The following is a 21697-nucleotide window of genomic DNA, read 5'->3' as shown; positions in this document are numbered from 1 at the left end:
TCTTACAAAGATACAAGTGTCACATTCATGAAACTTGCTCCATTTATTGGTACCAGTCCTAGAACCATACCCTGAAAAATGCTTGAGGGTGGGATTAATAGAAACCTCTGTTGGGGGGGGTGCATTTTATGACAGGCCTGGCCATCACAATATGCCCCCCCTTGCTATCTTACCAAAATAAAAGTGTCACATTCATGAAACTTGCTCCATTTATTGGTACCAGTCCTAGAACCATACCCTGAAAAAACGCTTGAGGGTGGGAATAAGAGAACCATCTTTTGGGGGGGGGGGGGGGGGAGGTGCATTTTATGACAGGCACACTGCACATTCTGACACCTGTTCAAAACACATACACAGGTTAACTATCTGAATACATTTTTCTGTCAGTTCACACAGGACCAGACCAAATAGAACAGGTTCTTACATTTCTGTAATTTAAGGAAATAATACATAAACTTAAATGCAAGTAGGCAGGGTATTTAACTTTATCTGCGATAAGCTGAAGCTATAAAAAGTTAACAGCTTGCTTATCAGCAGTTGCAGTGCATGCTTACCCATTTATGTATGTCAGAAGACATCCCAGGCCAAAATAATCTTTTCGACATGGCGTCTCAGGTCCTGTGTTGGCCTGTATGAGCACCTGTGGCGCTATCGTGGCAATCTAGAAAGATCGCGTTTGCCTCCTCCGCGCCTCTGACCACTTTGGTCTTGGTGGCCTTACCCTTCATGTAATACAGGGCTCCATCTTTAACATAAATTGTAATATTCGTTGACATCAAATAAATGACAGTTATACAATCCGCATATTGACTTGATTGGAGTGTCTGTGAATAGGCTACTTAAACAATCAATCAAAAACTCACCATCCAGGACATAAGTGGAAGCCTTTCTTCTTATTTCATTTTTACATGTCTTTGTGCTGTCTAGCGGATACTGGCCTTTGCGCTTGTAATCGACAATGGTTTGGTACAAATTGTTATCCATTTTACCAGAGCAAGCTTCACTATGTAATTGTCGGCTGTACCACAAATTGGTTTTCGCGCCGTCACTAATGACTGTGGGACGCGGGAACGAGTGGGGTGCAAGTTGCTTGTGTTGGTAATGCGCAAAATTAATCCAGTAGACAGATATGTGCGCATATATAAGATAATTACATGCATTACATTCTTTCTTGATCTGGGCTATAATAAGGGGAGACTGCAAGGTTTCTTATATTAAACTTTGCCTATACAAATCTAATAAATCTTCAAAATGAATGTTTATTTTATGTGTGATAATGTACACCATTTTAGTATGGATAATATGTCACTTCATTTCAAACCTTTATTTATCCAGGTGTATCCCATTGAGATCATTGATCTCTTTTTCAAGGGAGACCTGCTCAAGTAAGTTCCACATGAAACATAAAAAAACATAAACAGAATAACAATAGGACATCTTACAGCATCATTACAGGGATTACAATTTACATAACTATCCACATGAACAGGTACCAACAGCTTCCGATTGAGTAGCATCCAACCGACCTTTAAAAACATTTAGTGGCACCAGATTGCTCAGTTTCCATTTAAATTGCAGACTGTTCCAAGACAGTGGACATCTAAATGCTATCTTCACTAAGACAGTCCTAGCAGTTGGCACATTTAATAAAACTACAGCATGCGATCTCAGGCATGGCCCGTTCGCATGGCCAGGCCTGTCATAAAATGCACCCCCCCCCCCCCCCCAAAAGAGGTTTTTATTAATCCCACCCTCAAGCATTTTTCAGGGTATGGTTCTAGGACTGGTACCAATAAGTGGAGCAAGTTTCATGAATGTGACACTTTTATTTTGGTAAGATAGCAAGGGGGGGCATATTGTGATGGCCAGGCCTGTCATAAAATGCACCCCCCCCAACAGAGGTTTCTATTAATCCCACCCTCAAGCATTTTTCAGGGTATGGTTCTAGGACTGGTACCAATAAATGGAGCAAGTTTCATGTATGTGACACTTTTATTTTGTAAGATAGCAAGGGGAGGCATATTGTGATGGCCAGGCCTGTCATAAAATGCACCCCCCCCGAAAAGATGGTTCTCTTATTCCCACCCTCAAGCATTTTTCAGGGTATGGTTCTAGGACTGGTACCAATAAATGGAGCAAGTTTCATGTATTTGACACTTTTATTATGTAAGATAGCAAGGGGTGCATAGCGTGGCAAAGATATGCTGACAAAGACTATGTAACATAAACATATATTTTGATTATTAGATGACAACTATGTCAAATTAAAAAATACATTTTAAAGCACGTTTATAGAGACAGGATGTAACAATAATAATAAAAAGAAAGATTAAAAAAAACAAAAACTGGAAAGGAAGTGACGAATGAATTTCGACACCACTACAGTACCATCAAATACGGAGCGAAAAGTTAAAACAGAATAATCAAGACTATATGAGCTACCACTAAACAACTCACAGTCTGAAAATGACCATTAATAAAAAAAACCTGAACGTTTACTTTTCGTTTTAAACATCGTTTTAAGGTGTAAACGTGTCATTTAGAAATGCGCGTTCCCGTGATAAGGGGTGCATTTCATGACGGGGGTGCATAATTTGACACAACACTGGAATGGCTAAGCCGTGTGGAGAAGACAGGTCTATTATGAGCCTCTTTTCCTGGAGTATTTCCGAGTAGCTATGCCTACTGGACTGATGCGGACACTGGAAAGGGGGGACTATCGAATGGCCTATCATGAATCCTTCGCCAGTAAGGTGTCGAAGGTGAGAGGTTCTGTTAAAGCGGACTGAAGGTTGTGGCAGATGTGAGATGTGTCAGGCAGTATTGCTATGCCTGGGTGGAAAACATGGGTGAAGCCATTGGTGAGAAAGTAAACAAACTATCTGGATGATTCACTGAGGCGGTAGCTTAGTTGCTTATCTTGATGGGTGTCGAGGTGCCGTGCTAGTCAATCTGCTGGTGTAGTTGGGTTGTGAGGGCGGGTGCTCCTGGCATGAGCGCCGCCGCAGAAAGAGCAGATGTGCATGAGGAGGCAGCTAGAAGGAGAGCAGCCTAGGTCATTGAATTTGTTGCACTCCGTCCTGCCTCCCTGGTAGAGGATTGGCCTTCCGCGTCTGTCGACGCCCTTTGAAACGGGGGCGTTGGCTGGTGAACGTTCGTTTGCGGGCCTAGGGATGATGGGAGGAGGGGATGCGGCAGGTGACAGGCGGTTGAAGGTTGAGGCGTTGCCTCTTGATGGAAAGGGGAGTGAGCGGGGTGGCTCGGGTGTTGGGGCGCTGACTGAGCATGCTGAGGCCGGGTGGGAGGGGGCTCCGCATAATTGGCAAGAGAGGGATTTGCGCGCTGCGAAGATGCGGCAGTAAAGCTCGGAGTCCGGAGCTCCCCAGTATGTTTCCTGGTTGAACTGCTTGATGCGCCGGCGGCTTGGCTAGCAAAGTGGACGTGGTAGGTTGAAAAACCTGAGCCTCCGAAGCGTAAGGCCATGTCGAGCTCTATGAGGAGGTACTCGTCTAACTCGGTTCTGCGTGTGGGATAGACTGAGCAGATGACGTCGCGGTAAAGGGAAAGCTAGGGCGAACTCTGCGGGGGTTAAGTCCTTAGACCTCAGAGGTGATGGATTTCGCAGCTGGACTAAACCGAAGTTGGCATTTCCCTGGGCTGGCTAGTGTCGATGATTGATGGCTGTAGTAGCTGAGCCAAGTCTACGTAGTTACCTAGGAGAATCTGCTGGCGCAAGAAGGGGGACACGGGGGAGGGGCGATAGACTGAGGAGGCGGCTGGATGGGTGTTGTTGCTGTGGCTAGAGTGTAGCTGGTTGCACAGGGAGGAAAAACATTTGGGTGTTGGGGAAGGGATGGGGGGAGGGGGAGGGGAAAAGGATATACCAGTTGGGAAAGAAGGTACTGGGTAAGAGTCGGCTAATGAGTTAGCATGTAGCATGGCCCCTTGGGTTACTGGGTGAGGCGCTGTTGCTACGGGGTTAGCTGCTAAAGGAGGAAGGTAAGCAGAAGCTGGGTTGCTGTGGACTGCTGAAGGTAGAGAAGAAGAAGAAGGGATGGAGGGATGAAGGGATGTATGTGCAAAGGGATTTTGTGAAGCCTGTGAGCACAGGGATGAGAGAAAGGTTTACATGAGCTGCCAACACACTCTCACTCCATAATCGTCCAGGAGCGACGTTTGGTCAGGGTCCTGTGGCGTGCAGTTGTGACGCTCAAAGGGACGCAAATAGCTTTCAACTGATTGCAATGTATTCCCATCTGCGGCGGGATTTGACGCTCATGGAAGCACGGCATTTGTTTGTGTCGGCTGCCCTTAAAGGCAATGTGAGCGTCCATTCCCATTGGATAACGGAGAATTGTACACCCGGAAGTAAGTATTCCCCTTACTGTCGATTGATTTTACACCGATATCTGCACTACTCATCCACTAAAAAACACCAGATTATCCTTGTTAATTACACAACATTGATTGGTTTAAATTGTGTGCAATGCTTTGTATTTTTCCCCTTCGATTCGGAGAAACAAATATTTTTTCGGAGTAAAGGATGGCATAAGACACTACACTACCCAGAATCCCCAGCTATCGTTTAGGACTATACCATGTGCTCTGTTTGACAAACCCTGTGATTAGTTCTCAAGCTCTGTGATTGGTTGACCTCCAACCAGTGGCGGTTCTACGGGGTGGCACGGGGTGGCAGCTGCCACCTCAGAAAAATGCCTTGCCACCCCAGCTGCCACCCCAGTTGACAGCTTTGTTTTGAAAGAAAAGTTGTGGCTCATCAGACATTTATGAGAGAAAATCTCTAATGTCCGAGTGCAAGTGAATGCAGCACAAGACGTGAGCCTTGTAACCCCTCTCCCGGCCCTGGCGCGAGCCTGGAAATATGATTGGCGGCGATTTCCTTTGAACGGGGGGACAGCGTAAAACGAGAAGCATTTTGGATCCAAGTAGACGGGAGGAATGAGGTGTTTGCAGTCTACAATGACAGAGAAGAGACTGTTAAGTTTGGCTGTAAGGCAAGGCAAGGCAAGTTTATTTATATAGCACTTTTCTGTATGCGACAATTCAAAGTGCTTTACAAAAGAAATTAAAAGACTTTTTAGGATAAATACAGTAAAAACACATATATAATGGCATTTTACAACAGGCATTACAAAGCAAAGATAATAAATAAAAATAAACACCACAGGTATACAATACGTTTAAAAGGCATACTGTAGTGTGAATATGAGCATCTCAATTAAAAGCAGCCAAAGAGATATGTTTTTAGTCTTGATTTAAAAATAGTAAGCGTTTCTGCGGACGTGCATGATTTGGGTAGTTTGTTCCAGATTGTCGGGGCATAATAGCTAAATGCTTTCTCTCCTTTTTTTGTTTTCACTCTCGGAACCGATAGCAGACCCGTCCCAGAAGACCTGAGGCACCTTGATGGCTCGTATTTATGTAGGAGTTCAACAATATACTTTGGTCCTAAACCATGTAATGATTTAAAAACTAGCAATAGTAGCTACTTTAAAATCAATTCTTTGGCCGACTGGAAAGCAATGTAAAGATTTAGAACCGGATTGATGTGATCCACTCTTTTAATGTTAGTGAGGACACGTGCAGCAGCGTTCTGAATCAGCTGCAGCTTTCTGATGGATTTCTTTGTCAGCCCTGTGAATACACTATTGCAGTAGTCGAGTCTACTAAAGATAAAAGCATGGACAAGCTTTTCTAAGTCCTGTTGTGACATTAGTTTTTTAATCCTCGATATGTTCTTCAGGCTGTACTCAGCATTGAATCAAAATGCACCATAGCTTTAAATCTTAATCAGTTTGTGAGGCGTTTTGCTGAAAACAATGGTAATCGCCTCATTCAGCTGTAATAGGCATGCCAACTTGATGCTCTGCTCACGGATGACTCGATGAGCATAATAAACTGTTAAGATGATGACCTTACGTATGAATATATTTTTTCTTTGTGGGGTCTGCCCCCAGAAAACAGTTTTAACTCCAGAGAAAGTCAAATAAGACGGTGTGTAAAACTACACTGCCCAGCCAAAAAAAAGTAACCACTTTGATTTAACTAGGCCAGTAGGTAAGGGCATTCCACTGGATAATAACTGCAGCGATGTATATGTTTTATCTGAATACACGTTTTTTTTAACCCTAACTGATGCAGTTAGTCACTTCTTTAATGTTTGTTCTTTCTGATGTAAAGTCAAGGTTGTAACTGTTTGCAATGAAGTTGTGGGGCGCTGAACTGTTCCTTTGAATCTTTTGATATATGATAGTAATTACTTGTCTTTCAATTTGATGGAGGGTGAGCAAGCATCTTGAGGAACATTCATCATTAACTCCTCCAAAAAAAATAGTTTATTTAATAATAACATATGATTATCATAATATGTGAATCTTAACAGTAATTGACAGCTGATAGGAAGTATATGATTGTTAATAATATCATATTCATACAGACACACATCGATGAGACAGTTAATTAACGTACTTATTGCAGCAGTCTGCATAGATTTGGTACCCATGCTGGTCTAAGAGTTAGACAAAATCATTCAGTTATTGTTCAGTTAAAATTAATTAAATTAAGCCTGCAACCTTATATATTTATATTTAAGGCTTTACTGATGTGCCACAATAGTGTCACCAAATGTTATTTAGTTAAAATATTAATATTGTGGCTTTCCAACTAACATTAACTGCGATTAAATAAGCATATACTTCTGCCAGGGGATGCCACCCCTGAAATTCTCCTTCCACCCTCTTGCCACCCCATGAATATTTTTCTAGATCCGCCCCTGCCTCCAACTGCATTCCATATGAAAAAAAACGTTTCGTAAAAGATAAAATCATACTTTATTCAGCAGTGCTTGCTTTACTCTTTGAAAGTCATCACATGAATGCATTGTAATAAATGGTTCGGCTGCATTAAATATACTACACATCTGTCGTAGTTCTTTATTTTTATTTATCTACAGAGATCGGGCTCAGAATAGACCGGAAACTATTCTTTTACCGTTCAGTTTGAATTTCACAATAAAGTTAGTAGTAACATTTTGTTTTGATATTATTGTTTTTTATTAACTACTAGACCGCTGGGTCATGTTAAGACCATCTTTTCTGTGTTGCTGTGGGTTTTTTCCATCACTTTTGTGTTACAAATATCAAAACAATAACTACATATATCCGTCGTAAACTAAACCAGAAACAGCAGTATATTTTATTTTGTTAACACTTTAAACTTGACAGCTTTTTAACCCAAACCACCTACTGGTTAAAGCACGTTATTACACGTTTAGAGTAATGCAATGCAGGTAGATTGTATTGCTTTTTAATGACTGTTTAAAATGCCTTTTTCTTAATGCCTTTTATTATTATAAACTACTTGTTACTTGTTGCTAGGGACGCTGCTATCGATATTGTGTTTCGCAACATGTTCTCTATATATGGCACGTCTCTACTGGGAGTTGTAGTTTTAAAAGACGTTTTCGTATTTCCCATAATAAGAAGTTGCCAGTATACTGTGTACATCCCTGGAGGTTTAGGGGATAGGAAACACTCAAATTTAAAACATATAATTAATAAATGGGTGAAAATTGCTTGTGCCCATAATGGGCAGCATTAATATATATACCCACATGCCAGCTAAGGTCAGAAGAGCTTTATTTAACAGCTGGTCTTATGTTTGTGACCCCTCCTGTTGTTAATTGATAACATTACATTGCATTACATTACATTAATTGATAAGCCTAAAACCTGCACTTGTCAAGGTTCAGAGGCAACTTTTGCAAATATGGCAGTAGCCATCGATCATCTTAAGATAAGATATACTTTATTGATCCCAAGTTGGAAACATTTGCGTTACATCAGCATGTGTAACAGTTGTAAATATGCAGTGGTGTTTATTTATAAATCATTTAGTATAATCACACAAATTCTGCTGGGACCACCAGGTGTCCCTTTATATCAGCTGTGCACCTATATGGTGTAATTACAGCCTATCTACCAATTGGATCAAATATAAAAGTCAGCCGAATTAGTGTTGATCCTGCAAAGAGACGTATTGTGTGAAAAGAAATGTAAGATGTTGTTTAATTGCTGATATATTTATGATCATCGTCACGTTTTCAGTGTTGGCGGCAGTTCCTCATGTTTGTCTAGAAGTCTTCTCATCAGGGCTCTATAAATAGAGAACTACGGAAGACATGTAATATTTAATGTAGCCGAACCGTGTATTACAATGCCGTTATGTGATGACTTTCAAAGAGAAAAGAAGGCACACTCGGAATAAAGTATTATTATTTTTTTTTTAAATGTTTTCGGTCTATTTTGTTAATGACGATGTGATGTGAGATGTGAGAATAGAATTGCACAGGGGAAAATAACGTATCTTTAGATGCGGATTTTGTTAAACTAATACGTTTGCGCTGTGGACCAACACTATACAGTGACGGGGAAGGGGGTAGCAATAAAGATAAACCCATTAAACAGTTACACAACATAACAGAAATAATATCGATAGCAGCGTCCCTAGCAACCACCTTGGTAACAATGAAAACGTTCTATGGACGCAATTTCCTGAAGTAATCTTCGTAATAACTAGCAAACTAAAGATCATGTACATCCACTGGCACTGCACACATAATCTGAAATAACAACTCATATTTCTCGCATCAAATGACATCAAAACGCATTTTAATGGCCAAACTAACTTTAAAATAGGCATTTCCCACCGAGAATAAAACGAAGTTCGGCCATGTTTTTTTTTTCTGTACACAGAAATTTGAAGATCACATGACATAGACGCCAGCCATTGGAATGAATGGTGAAAAAAAACGGGGTTTGTCAAACAGAGCACAAGGTGTGGTCCTAAACGATAGCTGGGGATTCTGGGTAGTGTAGTGTCTTCTGCCATCCTTTACTCCGAAAAAATATTTGTTTCTCCGAATCGAAGGGGAAAATACAAAAGCATTGCACACAATTTAAACCAATCAATGTTGTGTAATTAACAAGGATAATTTGGTGTTTTTTAGTGGATGAGTAGTGCAGATATCACTGTAAAATCAATCGACAGTAAGGGGAATACTTACTTCCGGGTGTACAATTCTCCGTTATCCAATGGGAATGGACGCTAACATTGCCTTTAAGGGCAGCCGACACAAACGAATGCCGTGCTTCCATGAGCATCAAATCCCGCCGCAGATGGGAATACATTGTAATCAGTTGAAAGCTATTTGCGTCCCTTTATGAAGCTGAAGGAGCCTAGGAACGTCACCACTGCACGCCACGGGACCCTGACCAAACGTCGCTCCTGGACGATTATGGAGTGAGAGTGTGTTGGAGCTGCGACATGTCAGACACAGAGAGAGCAGGCACAGAGGGCAATACGACCTGGCCCCCACTAGGCGCCGCTGGTGAGCAGTGGCGTTTTCTCCTGGAGGCCAAGGGAAGCCAGGCTTCCCCTGTTTTTTCGGATTGTAGTTATAGTTTTAATAAATAAATAAAAACACTTCGTTTAGTTTCGGAATTTTTTTGTTGTGTGTTGCTGCCGGCCCGTCTCTCCCCCATTCTCATTGAGTATTTTACAAAGAGTGAAACAGCGCCCCTCTAGATGTTATGGTGAAACAGTAGATTGCACTCTCTGTTGCGAGAGGAGGCCAGCCGAAATTTGCTTCCCTTGGTGAAAAAAAATGGAGGGATTGACCAATCAGATGAGGCTCACGTCATGCCCCTGCCAACCTGTGATTGGTCAGGGCCATGCCAAGGGAAGCCAGAGGCGGCTGGCTTCCCTTGCCTCACAATCCAATCAAATCGCATCAATTTAGTGGTGCAGTGACGCGTCCCAAAAAGCGGAAGTAAGCTGCGCTCGGTTTCCCTCGACAAAATAGCAATGGGATTTCTCCATAGGATTTTGGAAAATAGCTCGAAAAAAGGTCAGTGGAAAACGAACCTGGTAAATGCACGTTTTGTTCAGTCGGATAATATCCACATGTCTACCCTACTTTTATAATTTTCGAATCATAAATCTAATCGATAGAAGATAGATAGCGTCACTGCAGCACTCTAACCGCCGTTAGAAAGTAGCAAGCACCTGAAGCAAGTGCAATTATGGAGGGTGCAGATTTGGAGTATTTAATCAAAAATAATTGTACTAAACTTCCGCTGCAGCAGCAACAACAAATACAATCTGATGACAGGCCAATGCCCAAACTGGAGCTGTGTACAGCGAGGAACAAAAGAGCGAACCGGGGACGTAAAACGTTAAAGGTCTCCTGATTTAGTTTGTGAATGAATGCTTATTAGAGTTCCGGCTGGAGAGTGCGTGCGGACCTGTCGGTCAGATAACAGGCGTGTGTAAGTCCTGCATCTGTATGATACAAATGTGTGTAAAATGATACCGGGCGCTGTAATCACTCATCTGCTTACGTTTACATTGACCACCCCCCCCCCCCCCCCCCACCCCAAAAGAAAGGACGTATTATTGGCTTCCCCTAATTTTTTCCCCACGCCACGCTGCTGCTGGTGAGTCGGGCTGTGTCCGTGGAGGAGGACGGAGGCCTGTGACGTCACGACCCGTGGTGCGCGCGCGGCGCGTGATGGTTGGCTCTGGAGCAGGAAGAGCTGTGTGTCTCGTTGTTCTTGCCGTTGTGCTGCTGTAGGCTTTGTAGAGGTTGAACAGTCTAGCCTTGTTGTCATTTCGGTGAAAGTGGATGCAGTTTTCTTTCAGGAAACGTTGGAGTTGAATGACTGTCCACCTCCTGAGTTCGGGCTCCTGAGTTCGGGCTCCTGAGTTTGGGCTCCTGAGTTCGGGCTCCGTTTCGGAGCGCGGCTCCGTCCGAGAGGCGTGTCGAGTGCGCCGCTGCGATCGGCCGGGGGCTGCTAATGAGGCAGGCTGCCGTTGGTGGGGAGATTGGAGCTGGCTGTGCCTGTTGCGGTCCCGGTTGTTTGCTCTCGCTGGCGGAGTAGACGAAGCCTGGGACCTTTCTGGAGTTGGAGGTGTCTCGTTGGGGGAGCTTGAGTGGGAACGGTGGTAGCTGGTGTGTGGGACACTGATTGCCGAGCGCACGCGGCTCCGTTAGGATGCTTGGCTTAGATGCAACTGCTGAAACGTGGATGGCGGGTAGCCGATGTCGAAGAGATCTTCATCTGACTCCGGTGAGTTGATCAGCAGTTCGGGATCCATGGTGAGTTGAATGTTCTCCTGGTAGCGTTTAGCTTGTTTGAACCGTGACGACGCGCGGCGTGAATCACGGTCTGGCTTTCAGTCCTTGACAGGATGGAGACAAGCAGTGGTCGGAAGTTTTGCCGGATATAAATAGGGGTGGCCGTGGTTCGAGGTGGCGTTTTAGGCGTGGCCATGCTCCTGAACCTATGTTAACAATTTAAACTCATGACAAGAGGTAAGCACAAAATAAAACAGGAAATGGAAAACGTGACATGACAATAAACACAGAGACTGACTAGAGATTAAATGACCTAATATAAACAGACATGAAATGACAGACATCATACATGACAGAACTAACACATTTGACGAGACACAACACAATAGTAAAACGTTAGCATGTTAGCTAAAATGTCCTTGGACCAATATGTAGTCTTCTTAAAAATGTTGCAGCGGGCATAGGGAAGGAGTGGGATATACACTTGCAAACATATTCCAAAGATTTAAAATGAAAACAGCTGATTACATAGACAAATTCCACTCACATTCATCATCCACTTGCAATGAAGGGCTCTGTTCTCTTCCCTTGCTACAATCTGTCTGACTGACACGATCATTACAAGTCTTAGTCTCTTTTGTCTGCCTGTCCGTTGCTCATCAGGTCTTCAGGGGTGAAGTGGCATAAAGAGGTAAGAGGAGGTGGGATCAGGCTGGGTAGGACGAAGACTTTCGCATGTTAATCCGCCGTGTCTCTGCAGAATAGTCCGTCCGAGGCATACTTGCCAACCCTCCCGATTTTCGCGGGAGACTCCCGATTTCATTGCCCTCTCCCTGTTTCCTCCCGGGGTCATATTTCTCCCGCATTTCTCCCGATTTCTGCTAGTGGAGTATGAAGCCCGATCTGGGGGACGACGACCAAAGAGCGCGTGAACGTTGTGATCAGCTGTTTAGCGCTGTGCTGCTGTACAGACCGACGTTAACAGCAGCCCTGTCTTCGCACACGGAAACCGACTCTGTCGTCCGGTGATCTAACCGCCTTCTGGAAAAGCTTCACAAGTACGTCGGTACGCAGGTGCGCTTTGTGACACAAGTGACGGTACGCATTTCAGATTATTGCCGCGCACCTGCGTACCACTTATGTGCACCCCTGTCTATATGACACTAAACAGTAATGCAAACGACCGTTTTCGTCCTCGTGAGGCCAGGGCCTTAGCCTGGTATCATTATGCCTATAGATTGTTAACTGTGTTCGTTATTCTCCCGACCAGGAGAGAAGCTTTAAAATAGGAGACTAAATGGAGTCTCTGTGAAAGTTCAATTGGGTACTTTAATTAAAAAAGGCGCGGTAGTGTTACAGACAGAATATTGTTCAGTCAGACAAACAGCTGTGATCTGGCTCTCCTCGATAGGGAAGAGAAGAGACTGGATCTCTCCTCCGGTGCTGTTTATATATCCTCTGCTGGCTCCTCCCCGCCAGCCGGCTCACCTCGTCTCCAATGTCCGTTATTGCATTTAAACAGAGGATAGGTTCTTTTCACATTCAATATATGCTTAACACGCCGTTTCTCCTCATATTCTCTTTCATCACTTTTCATTTAACACATTCTAAACGCTGTAATCAATACTCTAAACAATACTTCTCGGCTCGTTTGGTTTCCGGTCATTCCGGATGTTGTCACATGCTACTCTCGTCTGTAAACAATAATGTATTCAAATAAACTGTACCTTCATTTAATATTCAGCATGGTAGTATCTCGACATCTATAGTTGTAGTGTTAAATCAGTGGGCTTTGGTCTGCACCACTCCATATCATTTCGCTACTAAATTCACCTCTTTAGGAAATCGTATATTAGCCACATGCTAAATGCTAACCGGAGATGAAGGATTTTCAGAATAAAAGCTTAACTGCTTGTGCACAAGAATTTCTGGTTTTTCAGTATAAAAGAGCATTAAAACTGACGGCATGTTTAAACTACATCTCCCCATTAAAACATTGATTTTAATTTCTAACACTATACATCATCTCGTTGCTTTATCAATGGGTTGTCTCGGCTTAATTCCCAGGTGCGCGTATGATGGTGTGTGTGTATGAGAGTGTGAGATTAACAGTGCATGAGGGATTAGGTCAAAGCAGTAGGTGTTTTCTGAATCTGTGGATCTGTGAAGTATCAGCTGAGAATTTAACAAGCACACACATGCATTTGTTTGGGGGGCTAAATCTCACAAAATAGTAACACAATCCCCAATCATCAGATCATTCACTTGATCTCTTAGTAACAAGAACTCTAAATGTGGCCTTGAACTGACCACTAAACTTCTCCAATGACCAATCATGTGTGTGGTTTACTGACCCTGAGGTCCACCACTCCAGGGGTCAGGCTAACAGGCTAAAGTCCACTGATCTTTGTCAATGTGTTACAAGATGTCATCAACAGAAAAGAGGTTTCCCATACACCCCTGCTAATGAGAAGACAGCTCACAATGCTTAGACCTTTGGAAGTTGTAAATTATAAATGTTTGAGATTTTCCTGGTGCTCAAAACTCTTAAAATTCCATTTAGGCATATAATCACATTAAAAAAATGCCATAATGCAGATGGTAGCAAGTAGAAGTAGAAGTAAGTCTGCAAGACATGGATCCATATATGTTCTTGACTATGTTAATATACAATGTGTTACCATTTTAGCCTGTATAAAGTCTAGTCGTCATTAACTTCAGGCAGTGTTATATATTGGTATCATCAAGTGTATATTGAACCGTCATCATACAATATGGATTTGAACAATGTGATTTATTTGGAATAAACCTTCATTGGTTCTTCACTAAAGGTTTGAACTTTTGGAACCAGAGTCAGAACCAGAAATCTCCTTGCACATTTAGTGGCCTAATAACTTATTACTTTATAACGGCCATTATCGAAGGTTTACCATTGGTCAGCCCATTATTCTGGAGGCCTCCTGTTCCGGAAACACTGCTGTGCAATCACATCTTGGTGTTGGGAAGGTAAATGTCAGCCTTTTGCATTTGAGCATTTGAATATGAATGAACATGGTTTTCGACTATTCCCTAGGAGTTAGAAATAGAACAGGAAAAACAAATGTCAAGTTTCTCTGAGACGTTTCGAATCCAGGAAAGAATGCCTATCTGTTTCCAACAGGTCAGGACAGTCTGGCAGTGAGGCCTCATATCCCGGAATAATGCCCTAACATTTCCCCACAGATTGAATAGAAGGCCTTGTTCTGGATGGCAGTTCCAACACAGCATGTTCTGGATGGCAGTTCCATTAAGAAAGAGGAATTAGAATGCCCAGATGGTCGCGCCATTTATTCTTGGCTGGAAGTGTTATAATTTTCCTGCAAAAACATTGTCAGTGGAGCTGGCAGCAGAAACTATCTCCTTGAGAAACTTGCCATGCTTGCAATGATTCACGCCATCCTTCCAGCAGGTCTTATATTTAAAATGTCAATAACCTTCAAAAATGTGGGATTAGCCCCCACTTTCAATATCATGAACTAGTCAGTTGTAACCACAACTCAGATGTTAAATCCTTATATTCTCGTAAGTGAAACACAAGTTTATTTATATCAGTCTGATATTCAATACTATCTACAATGTTTTTTTTTGCCCCCTTTCTGAAACGCCTCAATTTGACTCCTTTGTTTACTTCCGCAACATACAGCAGTGATATCACTACACAACACTTGCACTTCTATTGGCTAGTGCTCCAACACATTGCACGTGATAGGTTAACATCTCTAAGTGGTTGACCAGTCACAGCAAAGCTGGGCAGCTAACAGCTATGAGAAAAGACTGGGCTCTGGTTTCAGACAGAGGGTGAAAACATGAACAATAAAGCATCTGAAAATTTCACAGTAGAGGCTTAAAGCACAAATATGAACCTGAAAATAATCATTATACTGCCCCTTAAAATACTTTTCTATATTTGCCCGTTTCTTTTGTTCTACCTGTCTGAAGTATGACATAAAAAACAATTCTCACAAATGTGACCACTAAACTTTAGTGTTTGGCTACATTTTTTCTATTGTCCCAGTAAGCCATGACAGTTTGACGGTGAGTCTACAGGAACAATACCAGATCCTGAAACTGAAACACAGGAATGCATTCAAGTTGTTACTTACACTTGTTTGTTTCCCTCCTATCATTTGTTTCAAAAATATTCAAGAAAAAGCCCCATCCATTGAATGGAACTGTATAGATGAATGAAAAGCAGCAAAGTGAATTTGGTCCACTATATTGTGGCTGTTCTGTCAGTAGTGCCTGCAGCTCTCTCCAGAGGCCGGATGCAGACTGTGTTTGAGCTTTTCAGCAGACATTCTCTTTCTTTTTCCTTTGACACTCATACACACTTTGGTAAGGTTGCACAGATTTTCACACTCTCTCAGCTCACAGAAACAAAGGCTCCAACACCAAATCATGGCAGCACAGCTGGGCTCGATCACTGACATCATCTCTAAGCACTTGTGTTATACACTAGCTCTCTCAATATCCTTCCCTTCGCCTGCGCCTCGCTCGCTCTCTCTCTTGATTTAATACCTCGTCGCTCACAACTGAATTGAGCGTAACAAAGAGAACAAATCTCTATTGTGGCTCGATGCCTGTCAGATATTACAATGCTGGTTATTATACCCTCTATAAGTGTGTGATAAAACACGTCATTGCAAATCTGTTAATGCGTTTCAATTGTGCTCATGTGTGTGTTCAAAACATAATAAGTGATTTCTCGATGCCTGTTTTCATCTTGCCCAAGTCCAAGTTTAAGGTGATTAAAATAACAAAGTATTTTTTACATCGGTGTGTTCATTTACCAACGTTGGCGAGGACAAGCAGTATTTGAATACTTGCTGTCCTTTAGTGCAAACCATTCTTTTAACTTAAAGAGCGCATACGCTGCTTTTCAGTTTCATATTTGTATTTTGTGTATGGGCTTAGATTTGTCTCATAAATATTTGTGTGAACTTAAAAATAATTTCTGTGTAAATATGTGATTTTTAGTAAAACACCATCCAAAGATTTGCAAACTCTCAAATAAATTAGCAAAAAAAAAAAACGGATCTGCAAATACGCAAAAGTATTTTCAAAAACAAAATAAAGATCGGTGAATACTATAATTAATTTACAAATAAACAAAAGGAATTTGTGAATATCTCTTTAACATTGACAACTTTCGATCAGGCATTTGTGAATCCATTTCAGGGCTCGACATTATAATTGGCCCGCTGGCCCGGAAGCACTATTTAGACACCCCGGGCCAGCATAACGTATTTTCCACTTGCCCGCTCGGGCAACAAAAAATATTGCTTTAAAAAAAAAAAGAATTGTCCTGTGGTATTGGTATTTTGACTTGCAATTTATTTAAATTTTTTCGTTTATTAACACTACAACATAGCGTTTTGTGAGTCGGTTGTCGTTGTAGGGTGAAAAGCAAACGGCTGTTTGCTGCGGAGTGGAGCGCGAGCAGGCTCCCGTGAGCGGGAGCGCGCTCCTTCACTACAGACTATCGCGCCACCTAACCATTCGCCATTAATGTTTTTAATATCAGCGGTAACCGGCCAAGCGCCGGGCAAAAAACAATCTTCAAATAAAAGAAAGTCACCGGAGGAGTTAAAGGAGAGTGACAGGGAGCATGAGAAGAAGAGGGAGAGAAAGTTTCAGCCAGCTTGATCGATAGAGTTGGCTTCTAGTGGTGCAGTGACGCGTCCTAAAACCCTTTTTATAATCTATCGATTAGATTTATGATTTGAAAATTATAAAAGTAGGGTAGACATGTGGAGATTATACGGCTGAACAAAACGTGCATTTATCAAATAGGTTTGTTTTCCACAGACCTTATTTCCAGCTATTTTCCGAAAACCCTTTGGAGAAATCCCATTGCTTTTTGTCGAGGAAACCAGCAGCTTATACTTCCTGGTTTTAGGACACGTCACTGCACCTCTCAATATGATGGCAATATAAACAAGGTCTTCTGTCGGCTCTATACATCAATGCCGACCTATGCTGACAAGTAAGTGAAGAGTAGAAAATATAAAGGTATTGGCTTTAGGGAAATGCCCCAGCAGTTTAGGATAATGAAGGTTCTAATCTACTACATAGCCATTACATGTCTAACTCCTAATGACAGGAAGGCAGAAAGCGCATTATACAAATAATAATACTCATAATAATAGCTGACATTTTTTAACAATGACCACAATATCATTATTTTAATAAACCAAATATGAACAATCGAGGAAATGAGGAAGAACTGATGATTCAAATGTTGTAGTACAAGTAGTAATGTAGTTAGTCCATAAATTACTATTGCAACAAATGTGTTCATTTTCTTCATTATAAGTCGATTTTTTTTGGACGAATGCTCCGGGCCAGTGGTTACAATGGTGGAGCCAGTGATAATACAATTCCACCGGCCCGGAGAGCCAGTGGCATTTTACCCTTAATGTCTACCCCTGCATTTTGTATTTGTCAACCAAAAATGCGCTTGTGCTACAGCTGGCAGCGAAGCAGCCCCAGAGATAACTCCTTCTTCATATTTTTTGTCTATTCATTCAAGCGGGTGAAAGTTACAAAGCACTTCACATCTTATTAATCGGCCTAGTTTACCTTACCAGTGCATTTTTTTTTTGTTTCCCTCATATCCTGTTGTCTCCTAAAAAAAGAATGTTTGTGAAGTTATTTACATGTACCGTACACTTAAAAAAAGTTGTCTACATTTGGTTTTGCTCGGGACACGAACAGCGCTCCCATGGATGAAAGTCCTGTATTTGTTTAAATCCACTCCAACATCGTTCCTACACAAACTTCCGCAGACCAATTACAAACAAATCTATGATTCATTCACAACACTCTTAATCTGGAACAAACCATTCTCCTTGACACGTCAATGAAAATGCTATCAAGTTGTTTGGAAACATAATTTTTAGCAGGCCAGGCCTGGGTGTGTATTCAAATGTAATTCCCTGGCTGCTCAGGTGAAAGGACACACGTAGAGACCTCTGCACACAGACACTCGCACAGGTGTGTGTGAGGGGACTTGGCGACAGGCAGTGACACCTGAGTGCCAGAGGCAGGACTGGGAGTGTGTGAGAACCAGTGTGAAGTGATGGGAGGGTGTGGGAACCTGTCATTCTGCGAGGAAGCCTCAGCTCCTGTTACCAGAGGATCAGGCTGTTCTGTAACCTGAAGCTCACTCTCCTTTTTTCTTTCACCTAAACACACTCCTTCTCATATACACACACTTCCTCAGACACAGTGTTAAACCGGCAGGATTGAGGGTTTTGTTACGGCAGACGGTCTAGTCAGATCAGTCGGGGATGATATCTATCCTATTTTCACTGAAATCTCTCACTAAGAAGATGGATACATTGTATTTGCCCTGGTTTTTCCCAAGAGCAGATGTTAGCCACATTATCTAACAATAACCTCAGAGACCTGTTGCACAAGGTTTCAGCGTGCAGTTCAAGGCTCACAACATCTACTATGACCTCAAGGTCAATCTGTGGGTTGGCAGAGCAAAGTATGACCACAATAAGATGTTACTATCATCGTCAATACGATTTCAACACACCAGAAACACCATGTAGTCTATAGAGAGAAACAGTAAGCCACAAACGCTACAGTTTTTACTACTACTGAGAATATCTGACACTCTGAAAATATGTATTTTTGCACATTTATAAATAAAAGAAACCTGCATGCTTGGGGAGAAACAGATTACATGTAGCGGGATAATGTAATCAGGATACAAAAAAACGGTATTCCCTTACAGTTACATAAAAAATACATAATGATATTACTGTTGCATTTATAAAAATAGGGAAATTAGCAGGACTATACAGAGCGACTGAAGGGACCAGAAAAAAAAAAAGAGAGAGAGAGAAAAAAAACGGGTGAGTATCTCGTGCGCACGAGAAACTAACCCGTTATCTCGACTTTTTTTTTTGGTTGAGAAAAGTTACTGGTGCACCAAGAAGGAAGTGGAGCACACAGGAGACAATCCATTTAATTGCAGACTGTTATGTTTACGTGGGGAAATGACAGTGTATACATTAGGCCTATTTGAGATATATTTCGAATTTAGGCGATTTTATGGACATTTCATCCAGGGGTGTAGAGCTATTTGTTTAAGCACCAGATTGGCAAAACAGGAGAGTCTGTAAACCAGTCTCCTTTGATCTATGAATGAATGTCTGTGACTCAGAGTACCTGCTGCCAGCAGCTGGTTTAAAGGGAAACAAACACTCAGAATACACACACATAGAGCGGAGCTGAGCAGAGCACAAACAGACTCACATCATGCACCCTGGTGACCGGACATTTCCTTGATAAAACTAATACAAGGGGGAGTAATCGGGCAGTTCGGTGTGTGTGTGTGTGTGTGTGTGTGTGTGTGTGTGTGTGTGTGTGTGTGTGTGTGTGTGTGTGTGTGTGTGTGTGTGTGTGTGTGTGTGTGTGTGTGTGTGTGTGTGTGTGTGTGTGTGTGTGTGTGTGTGTGTGTGTGTGTGTGTGTGTATATAGAGGTGTGCAGAATGGCCACCTGTAGAATCTGGAGAATCACAGAACAGCCGGTTATGGAGAGAGAGAGATTTGGGTCAATATTCTAGCGCGCAAAACAAGCTACTCACTAGCGGAAAATGTGCTTTTACACGCGCATGAAATGACCCTCGCGCGCAGATAAAACCCCCGCGAGCGGCTATGTGCTCACGTGACAGAGAGGCCCTGTCTCAGGTCGACTATTTTCATTTCCTCGCTCCTCGGTCCTCTGTCTCACCGGAAGTTGATTTGTTTGCGCCATCATGAGTACCGTCCCATGGCTCTTATTTCTGCCGGAGAACCGAGGAGCGAGGAGCGATAATGGAGGAGCGATAATCGAGGAACCACCAGTCCATCCTCCGATGAAATCCTCAGATACTCGCCCCACCCCCTTACTGTGTATCGCTCACTGATTGGACGATGCAGTGCATGCACTGATCTCATGCTTCTTGTTCTTGACATGAGAGCAGTACCCCAGCGGAGTGAAGAAAATAAATGAAACTCACGAGTTTAAACTGTGTTTTTGTTTCAATTCATGTATCATTTAGTTACAAATATGTGATATATCTGAACAACAAAGTGGTCAAAAATCATTTTATTCATTTATTGGAAACATTTTCATGATCGCTTTTTTCGTTTTATATTGTCATTTACTTATATTCCCATTCAGTCAGTCATTAAGTGCTATTAAAATGTTAATGTGCTACATATCCACACAAACAAACAAAGTGTGCAATCCAATGAATGTTAATGTCTAACTGGGTTTTGATAGATAATATATATCTTTTTCTTCTCTCAATTATTTTATTTCTATTGTGCACTCTAATCAATATTAATCAAACTATTGTTCGTTTATACATTTTAAGAATGGCGTTTATCTTTTTTGAGAATGAGTTCTTATTTGATTTTATTTATTGGGGTCTACAACAGATGATACAAATGTTTGTGTCAGTAAATGTGTGGCGGGGGTGTTTGTGAAAATAACGGGGACAGAGCTGCTGTCAGACGAACAGCTGTTCGGCGTCATCACAAACGGACGTCGCTTCACGTGACGCTCTGGAGGAAAGGACGGTTATGGGGTTATGGCTAGAAAGGATCCGTCTAGTGTAAATATGACGTCACGTTCTCGTTGTAACTCTCGTTGGAGCGGCTCGGAAAAAACATCTACAGCAGTGACATGATGCAACATACACATTCATGCAGCAGGATAATAGTAAAACACTGAAAGGGAACATTTTATTGCACCAGGAGCTATCTTGGGACTTTTACTGTGACAACGTTGACTTGCGTGTGAATAAAAAATAAACCGCAGTGTTGGTGATCTACAGTGTTGTCATTCTTCTTTGAACAGCAAGACCACTTGAAAGGCTGCCTGCCAAACGTAAACATTCAGCCACGTGACTTGCAAACTCTCGCGAGAGTTTTACACTAGACGGATCCTTTCTAGCCATAACCGGGTTATGGCTAGAAAGGATCCGTTTTATGTAAAACTCTCGCGAGAGTTTGGCTGAATGTCACGTGGCTGAATGTTTACGTTTGGAAGGCAGCCTTTCAGTTACGATCGTTAACATCAGTGGGCCACAGCAAATTATAATGAGAAGCTAAACTATATATTAATTATGTCAATTACAGGGAGTGTGATTGTTGAAATAGGGTGTTAGCGGTCTTGCTGGTGTTCAAAGAAGAATGACAACACTGTAGATCACCAACACTATGGTTTATTTTTTATTCATAGGCAAATCAACGTTGTCACAGTAAAAGTCCCAAGATAGTTCCTGGTGCAATAAAATGTTCCCTTGCAGTGTTTTACTATTATGTCTGATGTTTCTCTATTAATATTGCTGCTGCATTAATGTGTATGTTGCATCATGTTACTTCTGTAGATGTGTTTCCGAGCCGCTCCGATTACAACGAGAGTTACAACGAGAACGTGACGTCATATTTACACTAGACGGATCCTTTCTAGCCATAACCATCTTACTCGCTCGC

The 21697-nt window shown here is 42.1% G+C and overlaps 1 long non-coding RNA gene across 1 annotated transcript in view; it reads right to left on the bottom strand.

Annotated features, from left to right (window-relative positions):
* LOC307028307 overlaps window positions 1–20986 on the bottom strand; it is a 378320-nt gene extending 357334 nt beyond the window's left edge. The window contains exon 1 of the long non-coding RNA XR_013804931.1: window positions 20831–20986. This is a non-coding gene — a long non-coding RNA (uncharacterized lncRNA). The remainder of the gene's footprint in view (window positions 1–20830) is intronic.
* Window positions 20987–21697: the final 711 nt, after the last annotated feature.

Source organism: Notothenia rossii (genome assembly GCF_949606895.1).
Source record: "Notothenia rossii genome assembly, chromosome: 2".
In the NCBI taxonomy this organism is placed as follows: domain Eukaryota; kingdom Metazoa; phylum Chordata; class Actinopteri; order Perciformes; family Nototheniidae; genus Notothenia; species Notothenia rossii.
This window is presented reverse-complemented; position numbering and strand designations above follow the sequence as displayed.